Source organism: Geotrypetes seraphini, chromosome 15, assembly GCF_902459505.1.
Source record: "Geotrypetes seraphini chromosome 15, aGeoSer1.1, whole genome shotgun sequence".
NCBI classification, from domain to species: Eukaryota; Metazoa; Chordata; class Amphibia; order Gymnophiona; family Dermophiidae; genus Geotrypetes; species Geotrypetes seraphini.
The window spans coordinates 6,151,872-6,166,601 of NC_047098.1; positions in this window are offsets into that span (position 1 = coordinate 6,151,872).

Genomic DNA, 14,730 nt, shown 5'->3' on the forward strand with positions numbered 1-14,730 from the left:
GTTTTATTTGACTTTTGTGATTATGATAACCATACCGAGGGCCTCAAAATAGTACTTGGCGGGCCGCTTGTAGCCCTCGAGCCGCGAGTTTGAGACCACTGGTTTACATGAATCTATTGGTACTCAAGCATTTTCCTCTGTCTGTCCTGGTGGGTTCACAATCTATCTAATGTACCTGGGGCAATGGGGGGATTAAGTGACTTGCCCAGGGTCACAAGGAGCAGCGTAGATTTGAACCCTGAACCTCAGGGTGCTGAGACTGTAGCTTTAACCACTGCACCACTCTAGAAATCAAAATGTAGTAAAAGTGAGCCAAGTCTAGGACAATCCAGCCATTGTGACATCACTAATGAGGTTGGCTCTTATTGGTGGAATGAGGCATTATGACGTCACAGTAGCAGCTCTGGTTATCAGAGGCTGAAACTTATCAGACTATTTATTTATGTCCTATACTGTTCTCCCAGGGGAGCAAAAAGGTTTCCAAAAAGGCGACCAAAAAGGTCTCAGACACTTCAGAGGCCCGGACTCTTGTGGCCCTCTGTGCTGCTAGATATTCGGCCCTGAGGCAGCGGACAAAATAAAGGAAGTCCGTGAAATGCTGGCCGCGTCAGCTTTGGCTTTTCCTAGCGGCACGGAGCAATGATATAAAAGGAAACAAGAGAAAGCTTTTTTCTAAGCGGCATGGAGCAGAGAGACTCAACAATATGAAAAAAAAACCCCAAGATAAGTGAAGCTACTCTTTTTCTATTTAGAATAGTTTGTTGGTGCTTTCAAGCTGAGGGTGATTCCTGACGTCGTTATAGTGAAAATAAATAAATTTTAAAAATATGCAAGAAAATTGAAGAAAAAAAGAAGCATTATAGAGGGGGTTTTCTATGGAGGAGCAGAATAATCTTATACACGGACACAGGATGTCCGGTGCAGTACTCGGAGAGACTACCCCAGGAAAGAGACTTGGAAGTACTGGTCGACAAGTCAATGAAGCTGTCCGCGCAAGGGCAAACAGAATACTAGGAATGATTAAGAAGGGGATCACAAACAGATCGGAGAAAGTTATCATGCCGCTGTACCGGGCCATGGTACGCCCCCCACCTGGAATACTGCGTCCAGCACTGGTCGCCGTACATGAAGAAGGACACAGTACTACTCAAAATGGTCCAGAAGAGAAGAGCGACTAAGATGGTTAAGGGGCTGGAGGAGCTGCCGTACAGTGAAAGATTAGAGAAACTGGGCCTTTTCTCCCTCGAACAGAGGAGATTGAGAGGGGACATGATCGAAACATTCAAGGTACTGAAGGGAATAGACTTAGTAGATAAAGACAGGTTAGTCACCCTCTCCAAGGTAGGGAGAACGAGAAGACACTCTCTAAAGTTAAAAGGGGATAGATTCCGTACAAACGTAAGGAAGTTCTTCTTCACCCAGAGAGTGGTAGAAATTGGAATGCTCTTCCGGAGTCTGTTATAGGGGAAAACACCCTCCAGGGACTCAAGACAAAGTAGATAAAGACAGACTGTTCACACTCTCCAAGATAGAAAGAACGAGAGGACACTCTCTAAAGCTGAAAGGTGATGGATTACGTACAAACGTAAGGAAGTTCTTCTTCACCCAGAGAGTGGTGGAAAACTGGAACACTCTTCCGCAGACTGTTATAGGGGAAAACACCCTTCAGGGATTCAAGACAAAGTTAGACAAGTTCCTGCTGAACAAGAACGTACGCTGATAGGGCTAGTCTCAGTTAGGGCGCTGGTCTTTGACCAGAGGTCCGCCGCGTGAGCGGACTTCTGGGCACGATGGACCACTGGTCTGACCCAGCAGCAGCAGTTCTTATGTTCTTATGTTTGCATGGATTGTTCTAGGAGGATTAGATTTGGGGATTTGGGCTCAGCTGCCAGGGTGTGTGCTTTCTGCAAGAGATGCACAGTATTTTTTAGCTGAAAGACCGCTCCGCGGTTGGGCTCGGCCCGATGTTACACTTTTATTCTCTTGCTTTCTCTGCCTGCGTAAGCCCAACTACAACAGATAAACTGATAATCACAAATTCTCTTAAATCTAGGTGAGGCTGCCAGGCCTGAAGCAACGCAATGGAACCATTTCAAAGAACAAATCTGATGTATTTATTTCAGGCTATGGGCCTGTTCCTGCCTGCTTCAGCCTCCCCTAGAAGCTGGCCTAGGGGTTGTTGTACACATCCAGCTCAACTTTAGCTTTGTATGTGCACAGGTAACGTGCACATACAACATTCTGTCATTAACCTATTAATAGGGAGCTGTGGTGGTGATAGTCATTGTTTGCCGGTCTTAGAAAAGTTCCTTTTCCTAAACCTCATTCTCCTTCTTCGTTTTCCTCCCTACTTGCTGCCTAAAGGCAAGAAGGAACAGGGCAGAAACCTGACCTCAAAGTGCCTGTCCTGTGCCAGATATGTTTTCATCATTCTGCGTGCATTTATCTGGACAGCTCTGTAAATGCATTTTTAATTATTTGGAATGTATTAATATAGAAACAAATCTCTCCCAGAGAAGGAGAAATGGCAAAACTGGTTCATAGTCAATTGCGCGCAAGACACGCTATTGTCTTTGCGCTGAGTTGTCTTCGCGTTTTTGTCTGCGCGCTATCGTCTTGCGCGCATTTGACCTGTCACCGGCAAAACTAGAGGGCATGAAATGAGGTGGGAGGGTGATAGACTTAGGTGTGATGTCAGGACATTTTTTTTCACGGAGAGGGTGGTCAGTGCCTGTCCCTGGGGAGGCGGTGGAGACAAAAAGGGTGACAGAATTAAAAAAGGTGTGGGTTAGGGTGACCAAACGTCTGGATGTACCCGGACATGCCCTCTTTTTAGAGGACTGTCCAGGCATCCAAATGGCTTTTCAAAACCCAGCACTTTGTCCAGGTTTTGAAAAGCTGTTGAGATCGGGGCTGGGGCTGTAGTGTATTTGCGCATGCGTGTGATGTCATCACGTGAATATCTACACATAAATAGAGGCCATCCAGACACCAATAATGCTTTACAACAAACGCCTGGCCTTGGTCACTCGTGCAGAACATAAATAAACCCCTATGCAAATACGGAAGCACAAACTAAAAGTCCTAATATATACAAATGAAACCCTAAGATGCCAGACTCTGCATGCAGTACAACACCAGAGAAATAGAAAGAAATATATTTCTTCCTGAACAGTACAAAATATAGACAGCAGATATAAATTCTGAAAACTGACACATTTCAATAACTAAATTGAAAATAAAATCACTTTTCCTACCTTTGTTGTCTGGAGATTTTATTTTTCTATTCATCTTTTCCTAGTCTCTGGTTGCACTTTCTTCTGTCTGTGCTCTTAACTCTGTTTCCAGGGCCGTCTTATCCACTTGCTGGTTTTCTCTCCTTCACTTTCTGCCCTACATCCATCTTTGATATGATGATGATGATGATGATGATCCATCTTTGGCATTAATTTTTAATATTCAACTTTCTTCCATTTTTCTGCTTCCTCCTCAGATCTATCTACCTTTCCATGTCTTCCCTTCTCTTCTATCCTTTCGCACTATCTCCTCCCTCTCTCTGCCTTTGCCCTTCCCCACTATCCATATGTGCCATCTCCTCCCTTTTATTCTTCTTTCTTTCCATTTATCCATAAACAGCATTTTTTCCATCCCTGGTGGTCTTCGTCATAAGGCGTATAGGGACAGACTTAAAGATCTCAATCTGTATACTTTGGAGGAAAGGCGGGAGAGGGGAGATATGATAGAGACATTTAAATACCTATGTGGCGTAAATGCACGAGTCGAGTCTCTTTCATTTGAAAAGAAGCTCTGGAATAATGGCATAGGATGAAATGAAGAGGTAAAAGGCTCAGGAGTAATCTAAGGTGGTAGATGCATGGAACACTTTCCCGGAAGAGGTAGTGGAGACAGAGACTGTGTCTGAATTCAAGAAAGCCTGGGATAGGCACATGGGATCTCTCGGAGAGAGGAAGAGATAATGGTTACTGCAGATGGGCAGACTGGATGGGCCATTTGGCCTTTATCTGCCGTCATGTTACAATGTTTCTGCGTGTGTGTTTATTTCTGTTTGTGTATATTCTGTGTGTATATTGTAGAGCTCTAAATGAAAATCAGAGGTTCCCAAATTGGAGGTCAGGACCCCAAATGGGGTCACAAAATCTGCCTTTGGGTCATACTTTGGTGGGCTCTCCATAGATGCATCTTTATTCTGCACCACCAGAGTGTCACACAATTTTATGTGGCTGCAATCATGGGGTTACAGTCGCATAAAATTTGGGAAGCCCTGGTCAAAACCCCGAGCTGAAGAGTGAAAGGGCATCACTCTGCTCCCACCAGGGACCCCAGTAAAACTAGGGATGAGGACTGGGAATTGTCTGTTGAGGAATATCTGATCCTTCTGGGAATGCATGATTTCCTCAGCTTCTTTTACTTACTGTCTTGTTGTTTTTCTGGAGCCAAGAGGCCGTGATTCAGTCTTACTTGACGTAGAATAAGAATTATTCAAAGAGGAGGAGGTACCTTTCAACTCTAACATGAGAACTAAAGAAAGGATCTATATCAGGGGTGTCCAACCTTTTGGCTTTCCTGGGCCGAAAAAAATGTTTCTGGGGGCCGCAGAAATGCGCAAACGCTGCAGCAAGACAGGAGGGAGCCGGCAAGACGGTAAACACCCGGGGGGCAGCAGAGGAAAATACCGCATCACCCTCGACCAGGGCCGCACAAAATATTTCACAGGGCCGCATGTGGCCCTCAGGCCTCAGGTAGGACACCCCTGATCTATAAGATCTTTTTTTTTTTTTTTACTTAATAGATTTTTCAGAAAATTTATCAAGAAAAACTAAAACTTCTCCTTATTGCTCCCAATCCTGTAATTTTCCAAGCAATCTCGCCAGTAAGCACCCAAACCTTAGGCGTACCCTATATATGCCAGGGTCATCTTGGCCTAAATATGGGTGCCAAAGTCCAAAACCTGCGCCTACGTGCCAAACATGCCCCTTCTCAGCCCCTAACCCCGCACACTTTCTGGTAGGCGCCTACCGATCGAAGCGCCTACCATCCAATTTTAATTTAAGCTAATTGCTCCTCATCAGCGCGGATTACGCTTTTGAAAAAAAATTCAGTTAGGCATCCCGAACTAGGTACTTCACTTTAGGCGTCTTTTAAAGAATCTGGACCATTTGTAGAATAAAGCTCAGTGTGTATTTTTCGGCACCCAAATTTGAGTTTCATTTACTCAATGTAGTTCTACGTGTCTTAAGTTTAAACCTCCCCCCCCCAAAAAAAAAAAAAAAAAAAATCTCTTCTCACTGCAGGTAAAGTTACATCTGTAAGCGTAATACAGGCGCTATTCAGGGCTTTCAGGGGTTCCAGTGAATCCCCAGCTCTACTGCCCTGCTGTTGTATTTTTTTTATTTTTTTTTAGTTCCAATCTGTTTTTTATTATAAATCGCACAAATACAGGAATTATATTTTAGTTATATAATTTTTGCTCGACGCAGTGCGATTTGTTGCGTACGCAGCCTGCTCAGCCAGTCAAACTGCATCAATCGAAAGGCAGGACTCCTGGGCTGGGGGATTCTCGGAACCCCCTGAAGCTCCTGACACAACCGATCTGAATTTGATTGGCTGAGCAGCATCTGCCTGTTGCCTGTTCAACCAATCAAATTCAGAGCAGTGCCCTAAGGGCCTTTAGAGGGTGGGGCAAATCCCTTGAAGACCCTGACATCACGCCACTACCACTGTTGTCTGAAGACTGATTTTTGGGTAAATCTGTGTTCTTGTGTGTAGCAGACAGAGAGAGGGTGGGATGCAGGATGGTTGGTCTCTCCGGTACACATATATTTCCAGGCGTAATCATTTATCAAGCGAATAGGCTCCTACGTTTTGCCAGATACATAATTACATTTCTTCATATTTGCATTTGTGCTGAAGAATTACCTTGTTAACAGCTCATGATTAATTAATTCCAGCCAATTAGAAGAACAGATGAAGCCACGTCTTACCAATTAAACATTCTGGGTCAGTTTATCAGTCCCTCTTCAATCAAAGCTTGAGACACATTTGTGAACTTTTTCCTACTTCCAGTCTCAAAGATTTATTTTCAAAGATTTCCATGTGGAAGGGATGTTCTCTAGACCTTGCACGCCACAAACTATACTACTTAAATGCATGTGATGTGTGTATATATAGGAGTACACTAGTGAAAGATTAGAGAAACTGGGCCTCTTCTCCCTCGAGCAGAGGAGATTGAGAGGGGACATGATCGAAACATTCAAGGTACTGAAGGGGATAGACTTAGTAGATAAGGACAGATTGTTCACCCTCTCCAAGGTAGGGAGAACAAGAGGGCACTCTCTAAAGTTGAAAGGGGATAGATTCCATACAAACGTAAGGAAGTTCTTCTTCACCCAGAGAGTGGTGGAAAATTGGAACGCTCTTCCAGAGGCTGTTGTAGGGGGAAACACCCTCCAGGGATTCAAGACAAAGTAGATAAAGACAGGTTGTTCACCCTCTCCAAGGTAGGGAGAACGAGAGGGCGCTCTCTAAAGTTAAAAGGGGATAGATTCCGTACGAACGTAAGGAAGTTCTTCTTCACCCAGAGAGTGGTGGAAAACTGGAACGCTCTTCCGGATTCTGTCATAGGGGAAAACACCCTCTAGGCCTAGGGATTCAAGACAAGGTTAGACAAGTTCCTGCTGAACCAGAACGTACGCAGGTAGGGCTAGTCTCAGTTAGGGCGCTGGTCTTTGACCAAGGGCTGCCGCGTGAGCATCCATCATCTCCTCTTCTCCCTATTGGTTAAGGCTCTTAACATTTGCATCTCGTCTTCTTATAGGCTAAGGCTCTTTACACCAGCATTGTGAGGTCATAGAGCTTTATGGTTAGAGAAACATGATGGCAGATAAAGGCCAAATGGTCCATCCAGAGCATCCACTATCTCCTCTTCTCCCTATTGGTTAAGGCTCTTAACATTTGCATCTCGTCTTCTTATAGGCTAAGGCTCTTTACACCAGCATTGTGAGGTCATAGAGCTTTATGGTTAGAGAAACATGATGGCAGATAAAGGCCAAATGGTCCATCCAGTCTGCCCATCCGCAGTAACCATGATCTCTTCCTCTCTGAGATAATGGAGAGTCAGTCAACTGTCCGAGAGTCACAGGGAGCCACAGTGGGAATCAAGGCCAGATTCCCTGGTTCTCAGACCACTGCTCAGCCATTAGGCACTGGCACTGCGGGCATTTTTCAATCCATCTGGCCTTCATCCTCTCTCAACCTGCGCCTTTTTCTTAGAAGAAACAGACCCCTCCCCCTTTTTAAAGATATTCATTGTTTGTGCTGAGCTGAGGGAATGTCTGGACCTGTCACGATCTCCTCTGTATATAAGTGCATGTGTGTTTTGTCTGCGTGCATGTATGCATATGCAGTACGTGTTGATGTTGGCATGGGTGTTGGCATATTTTTGCACGCCTCTGTCCTCATATGGAGGGCCATACGCCAGGAGTGAAATCCTTTCTAGAACCTGGGTTCAAATATTCATGACCTGCAGGAAGAAGAAAAAAAAAGAATATGAAAAGTTCAGCGTTTCTCCAGTTTCCTGGCAGCTGCCAAGATAAATAGCAAAGAGGCTGGCTTTGGAGCGCTGCAGAGATCAGAAAAGAACTGGTGGTGACCCTCATCCCAGAATTGTTTTTCTAGTCGCTGTGCTGGAGCCACTCTTTTGAGGCCACGCACACAAAGCCCTAGTTATTTGGAACAGTTCTTCACAGGACAAACCCTAGGAAGCTGCGGGGTCTTAGGTGACTTGAAGATCAAGGGGATGGGAGTACTATTTTTTCCTAAATATTTAAAACTGGTCACTTGCCCCACCCGTGTAACCATAGCCTCTCTCTGTCTGTAGTAGAATATTTGGTGGAGTAAGCAGATTCCTATCATCTCTAACAAGAAATGTACTTTTTGGTTACAACAGTAATTTTAAACGTGATCAAAAATCTGTAAGACACACCCGGAAGTGTGGAAGAAGCAAAATCTTTGTAGTGTTACCTTCAGGGTCAGTTCTGCCACCAGGCAGACTGGATATCTGTTTAGCGTAGCGCACAGGTGTCAAACTCAAGGCCCGCGGGCTGAATCCGTCCCTCCTGGACATTTTATGTGGCCCGCGACAGTGCTCCCGAAATTCCCCTTCTCACAGCCCAGCATGTCTTCCCTCCTGCGCCGGTCCGATGTCACCGTCACGCTGAAAAATCTGCCAGCCTCGGCAGCGTCAGCAGTTTTCCGTGGCTCCCCTTCCCGCTTTCCGGCTGCTGTGGTCCACCCGGGCGGAAACAGGAAGTTGCGTGTCATTGGAGAGGTTGTATCCCTATACTTCTACTAAGACTAACCCCCCGTCTTCTACGAAACTGCGCTAGCAGTTTCCAGCGCAGAGAGCGGCGCTGAATGACCCGTGCTGCTCCCGACGCTCATAGGAACTCCATGAGTGGTGGGAGCAGTGCGGACTATTCAGCTTGGCTCCCTGCGTTAGAAACTGCTAGTTAATAAAAAATTCGGCCCACGACGTAGCATGTTTTTTTTATCCCCTGATGAAGCCTAGGGTGAAACGGGACCCGTCGGGATCATTTTTTGAGATAAGTGCTGTTCTCACTGCTGAAGATATATTTATAAGTTTATGCATTGAAAAAAGAGATAGGTGTGTCATTCTAGACAAGCGGGATGCGAGCCATCTGCAGATGGAATCCACTCCGGATTTTCTTCTGGGTCCTTCCTACTTCCTGTGAGCGTTTAACTCACCAGCCCACGGTAGAAACCTCTACCTCTGTATAGTAAAAGGGGCCCAAAATTGTAATTGTTACCGTATTTAAGATTCAATTCAAACCCAAAGCAAAGAAATCAACCATCTATCTAGAAAATGTTCTGTTTGACCAGAAAATACCCACCCAGATGGATTAGACCCAATTTGTCATAAAACAATACCAATCTTTCTTTTTTTAAGAGAGAGAGGACTAAAGCTTGAACTAATAGAAAATAATTTTCTAAAAAAAAAAAAAAAAATGGACGAAGTCTCCTAAGACAATGTAAATTTAAAAAATATAGCTTTAATTCTTTCATCTAGTTGCCCCCTATGCCTGGAATACATAACCCGAGTTTGTCCATCAAGCCCCTTCCCTTGTTTATAAGCAGACTGAAAACCCACCTTTTTGATATAGCTTTTGATCCTTAACCCTACTCCTCTGCCCTCCAACCCAACCAGCTGATTAACTGTATCCATGACATCCTGTTTGTCTGTCTTGGCTCTTTAGATTGTAAGCTCTTTCAAGCAGGGACTGTCCTCTTTGTGACTCTGTACAGCGCTGCGTGCGTCTGGTAGCGCTATAGAAATAATTCATAGTAATGTGAAGAGTTTCAGTCTTTGGGAAGCAGAGCTGAGCTTGTGATGTCATAATACCTCATTTCACCAATAAGAGCCAACCTCGTCAATGATGTCACAATGGCTCAATTGTCCTGTACTCCCTTCTGCCCTCCAACCCAGCCAGCAGATTAACCCTTCCCCTTAACTGTATCCATGACATCCTGTTTCAGTCTTTGGGAAGCAGAGCTGAGCTTGTGATGTCATAATGCCTCATTCCACCAATAAGAGCCAACCTCGTCAGTGATGTCACAATAGCTGGATTGTCCTGTACTCCCTTCTGCCCTCCATCCCAGCCAGCTGATTAACCCTTCCCCTTAACAGGTTCCATGGCATCCTGTTTGTCTGTCTTGCCTGTTTAGATTGTAAGCTCTTTCCAGCAGGGACTGTTTTCTTATTCTTTGTGACTCTGTACAGCGCTGCGTGCGTCTGGTAGCGCTATAGAAATAATTAATAGTAATTAGTATGTCTATATGGGCTTTCAAAGATTATGTGGAGCGGCATAATCAAAAAAAGTCTAAATCCGTTTTGGGCCTAAGGTGCTAATCGTCCAAAGTCGGCACCATCTAAAGTCCATTCTCGAAAACTACATCCAAAATATATATTTTTTCGAGAATCATCTACTTCTACGTCCTGCCGTTTGATTGTCCAGACCGCATTCTCATCCAAAGAATCATCCATGTCCCAGACGCCTAGAAAAAGACCTTTTGGGTGTGGGAGGGACCAGCAAAGTGATGGACTGGCCACCCAGACATGGCAATAGCGTAATGGGGCACGTCTGTGAACTTCACAAAAAGAGTGCCACATAAACATCTCACCTCCCTTATAGGTCATGGTGAGCCCCCCCCAAACACCCCCAAAATCTACTATACCCACCTTTCTACCACCTCAATCGCTCTTATGGTGCCACCTATATAATAATAATAATAATAACAACTTTATTTTTTCTATACCGCCATAATCTTGCGACATCTAGGCGGTTCACAGTGAAGAGAGCTGTACAATCAGCGAATTACATGTACAAATAGGGAAAGATGTCACTGAGCAGTCAGTGATTATAGAGTACAGAAGAATTATAATATTTGTATGTTACAATATAATATTCAAAAAAATGAGGGTAATCAAATTATCAAAGGTGATATGTAATATATGCACTATCATTGATCACCTAAAAATATTTTATAAACTCAACAAAGTGAACATTCAGACCCACAACTTTATCCCAGTGAACAAAGATCACGGAGTAGCTGTGCAGAGAGACCATCATAATGTTCACAGTCTCACCCACCAGAACCAGTACAGAGCATACAATAAACCAAATCTGTGTAGAAAAAAACTGTAATGACTTATCTTGGTTTATGGTGGGAAACAATCAAAGGCTGCTCCGGGTACCTCCTTAAAGTTACAACAACATGCAAACAGATTCACCGACTCCCCAACCCGGGTTTCACCGGTTGGCTGCTTCAGGAGGGGTACGGGACGGGAACTCCATCTTGCAAACAGAAAACACTACTGGTGTTATAAAATATTTTTAGGTGATCAATGATAGTGCACAATATAATATTGACATGTTACAGTGAAGGGGGCTGGATAGCCAGCGAATTTCAGAATACAGTTGGTTAGGAAGTCACTGAACGTTCAGTAAATACAGGTACAATTAGAGAGAATATGCAGTATCAACATGATGAGTATTAGCTTTATAAAAGGAGGGAGTTGTCTAACTAGGTAATAAATCTATTGAACAGAGTGGTCTTAATTTCTTTCCGGAAAGCGCCGTAGGTCGATCTGGCTTTATCAATGAAGTTGCCTAACCAGGATTGTAGTATAGTAGAGTTGTTGTTTTTTTTTTTGTTTTTTTTTTTTTTTTGGGGGGGGGGGGGGGGGTTGGTGGACTTACATGTTTCACCATGAATGCAGTGGTTAGAGTAGCTTATGGGCCTGGGTCCTCCTCTCTAGCCCACCCCCCCAGACTACTTAAGCGCCATGTGTGCAGCTCTACTAGGCTTTCCTATGGCAAGAGCTTGCGTTAGTATTTTAACGCCAGCGCATCTTAGTAAAAGGAGCCCTTAGAGTCCAGCTGGACACCAAGATCTTTAGTGACCTTGTCCACTTTCAAACCAACCATTCTGTCTCTGTAGGTGCCCATTCATTTTCATCTGTTCAGGAGGAAGAGAGATCCCTGCCTATATCTTCAGCAAATGTAAGAAGCTTGTTGTCTCCGCTGGCCACTAGAGGGCAGAATAACAGATCTGTTGCTTCCTCATGCAAAATATAGAAAAGTCAGGGCTGTGGCATGTAGCAGCCTTTTGAGGATAAATAATAGTTTATTAGGACAAAAAGACCCAGGTTAAGCCTCTAGAACAGGGGTGTCAAAGTCCCTCCTCGAGGGCCGCAATCCAGTCGGGTTTTCAGGATTTCCGCAATGAATATGCATGAAATCTATCAGCATACAATGAAAGCATTGCATGCAAATAGATCTCCTGCATATTTATTGTCCCCTGAAAACCCGACTGGATTGCGGCTCTTGAGGAGGGACTTTGACACCCCTGTTCTAGAACTGAGTCTTCCTAGCAGAGCTGAGTAACTCCACTCCTCAAAGGCAACAAATAGGCCTGGGATGGCAGGACCGAGATATCGACATCATTTGGAAACCTGCTTAATTTGCACATTTCGTTTCCTTAAAAGCTGATCTTTCAGTCACCCTCAAGGATCCAAAGTTGGCTGTGCTGTCCCTACTCTCAAAAAGCTGGTCACAGAAGCACAGAGCTAGTCTGCAGCTTGTTTGTGTGTGATCCTAAAATTCAATAAATTAGGTTTTCATATCTAACCCCCCTCCTTTACAAAGCCGCGCTGGTGACCGCAGTAACAGCTCCAGCGCTCACAGAATTCCTAGGAGCGTCCGAGCGGCTTTGTAAAGGACGACCTAAGTGCACGAACACGACAACCACCTTTTCTTTAGGTCAGGGCTAGGGACCTGGAAGGACCTTGCACTCCAGCTGCAATGAGTGGATGGGACTGGGGGTGGAGAGAAGAAGATTCAAAAAGGTTCCAACTTGGTGACCTCATACCACCTGGCAGACATTCGCAGTACACTACCAAGGGTTTGGGGGGAGGCCTACAGCAATTAAGGAACTAGGCATTCGATATGTGACTTCAAAAACAAAACTGTTCTGCATTGCTGATGTACGATGTATACAGACTGAGATCTTTAAGGATGTGCTGAGACTGGAGTCGGTCCAGAGAATGGCCACCAGGATGGTCTCGGGACTCAGGGAGCTCCCGTACGAGGAGCGGTTGGGGAATTTGCAGCTCTACTCACTCGAGGAGCGTCGAGAGAGGGGAGACATGATCGAGACATTCAAATATCTCACGGGCCGCATCAAGGTGGAAGAAGACATCTTCTTCTTCAAGGGTCCCGCGGCAACAAGGGGGCATTCGTGGAAAATCAGGGGCGGGAAACTGCACAGTGACACTAGGAAGTTCTTCTTCACTGAAAGGGTGGTTGATCGCTGGAATAGTCTTCCACTTCGGGTTATTGAGGCCACCAGTGTGGCGGATTTTAAGGCCAGATGGGATAGACATGTGGGATCTATCCGCAAAGATAGATAGTGAGGATCACTGGGGTGGGCAGACTTGATGGGCCTTGGCCCTTATCTGCCGTCTATTTCTATGTTTCTATGTTTCTATGTCCCCATACGCCTTATGACGAAGACCACGCACCATTTTAGTAGCCTTCCTCTGGACCAACTCCATCCTTTATATATCTTTTTGAAAGTGCGGCCTCCAGAATTGTATACAATATTCTAAATGAGGTCTCACCAGAGTCTTAGACAGGCCATACCTCTCCCTATGCAACTTAGCATCCTTCTAGCTTTCGCCATCACCTTTTCAACCTGTTTGACCACCTTAAGATCATCACATACAATCACACCCAAGTCCCGCTCTTCTGTTGTGCACGTAAGCTCTTCACTCCCTAATCTGTACCGTTCCCTCTGATTTTTGCAGCCCAAATGCCTGAATTTTAGCTGCCAAATTTCAGACCATTCTTCAAGCTTCGCCAGGTCTTTCTTCATGTTATTCACACCATCCGGCGTGTCTACTCTATTGCAGGCTTTCGTATCATCCGCAAAGAGGCAAATTTTACCCGACGTTTTTACAAATGTTAAAAAGAACAGGCCCAAGAACAGAACCTTGAGGCACACCACAGGTAACCTCCCTTTCCTCAGAGCGATCTCCATTGACCACTACCCTCTGTCGCCTTCCACGCAACCAGTTCTTGACCCAGCCCGTCACTTTGGGATCCACCCCGAGGGCACTCAGTTTATTTATTAGACGTCGGTGTGGGACGCTGTCGAAGGCTTTGCTAAAATCTAAATACACCACATCTAGCGCACAAACTCTGTCCAATTCTCTGGTCACCCAGTCAAAGAAATTGATCAGTGAATCCATGTTGCCTCCGGTCCTGTAATCCACAGGATTCCAGAAACTTCACCACTTTTCCATTAATTTGCTAACCGCAGAAGTCAGACTTACCGGCCTGTAATTCCCTCCTTCCACTTTTGCGGAGAGGGACCACATCCGCCCTTCTCCAGTCCTCCGGAACCACTCCCGACTCTAGAGGTTCATGGAAGAGTTGAGTCAGCAAAGCAGTGGAGGATTAAGTGACTCGCCCAGGGTTTGAACCCACAACCTCAGGGCGCTGAGGCTGTGGCTCTAACCACTGTGCCCCACAAGTGCAGATGGAAAACCACCTTTGGCAATTGGCCAACCAGCTTTTTGCCCCACATGTCATCAGCAACTAGTGAACTTTAAGGGGCAGAGACGGAAATCACTTCATTTCCCCATCCTCTTCCCCTCCTCCCCAACTAAGGTGTTTTTGCATGTTTTGTGGAACTCCCCCTAAAAATAAAAAAAAATATCCTATCTGTGCTAGCTAGTTTTAGCCCCCCCTTAGCTTTCTCTCTTGGCTATCTCAATTTTCTCCATAGGAGCCAACTTTTCAAAATGACCCCCCTTTCCCTGGACACATTCAAGGAGTTTGCTCAATATTGGGGGTGCCCCTCTCTCTACCACCCCCAGCCATCCATGAATGAGATTTGCATCTCAAGGAGGCAGTGCATGCAAATGTCGCTCATGAATATTCATGCAGGGTCGGGAATCACTGCTCTGGAAGCTGTTCCCGATCCCTTTAAATCGCAATTCTCCCCCTTCCCTCCCCCCCCAACCAGCTCTGCACAGACTGAACAATGAGGCAATTAAGTCGATACCACTTTGCTCCGAGGGGGGGACGCGATTTGCAAGATTTCGGTCTTGTCCTACCGGGCAGCGCA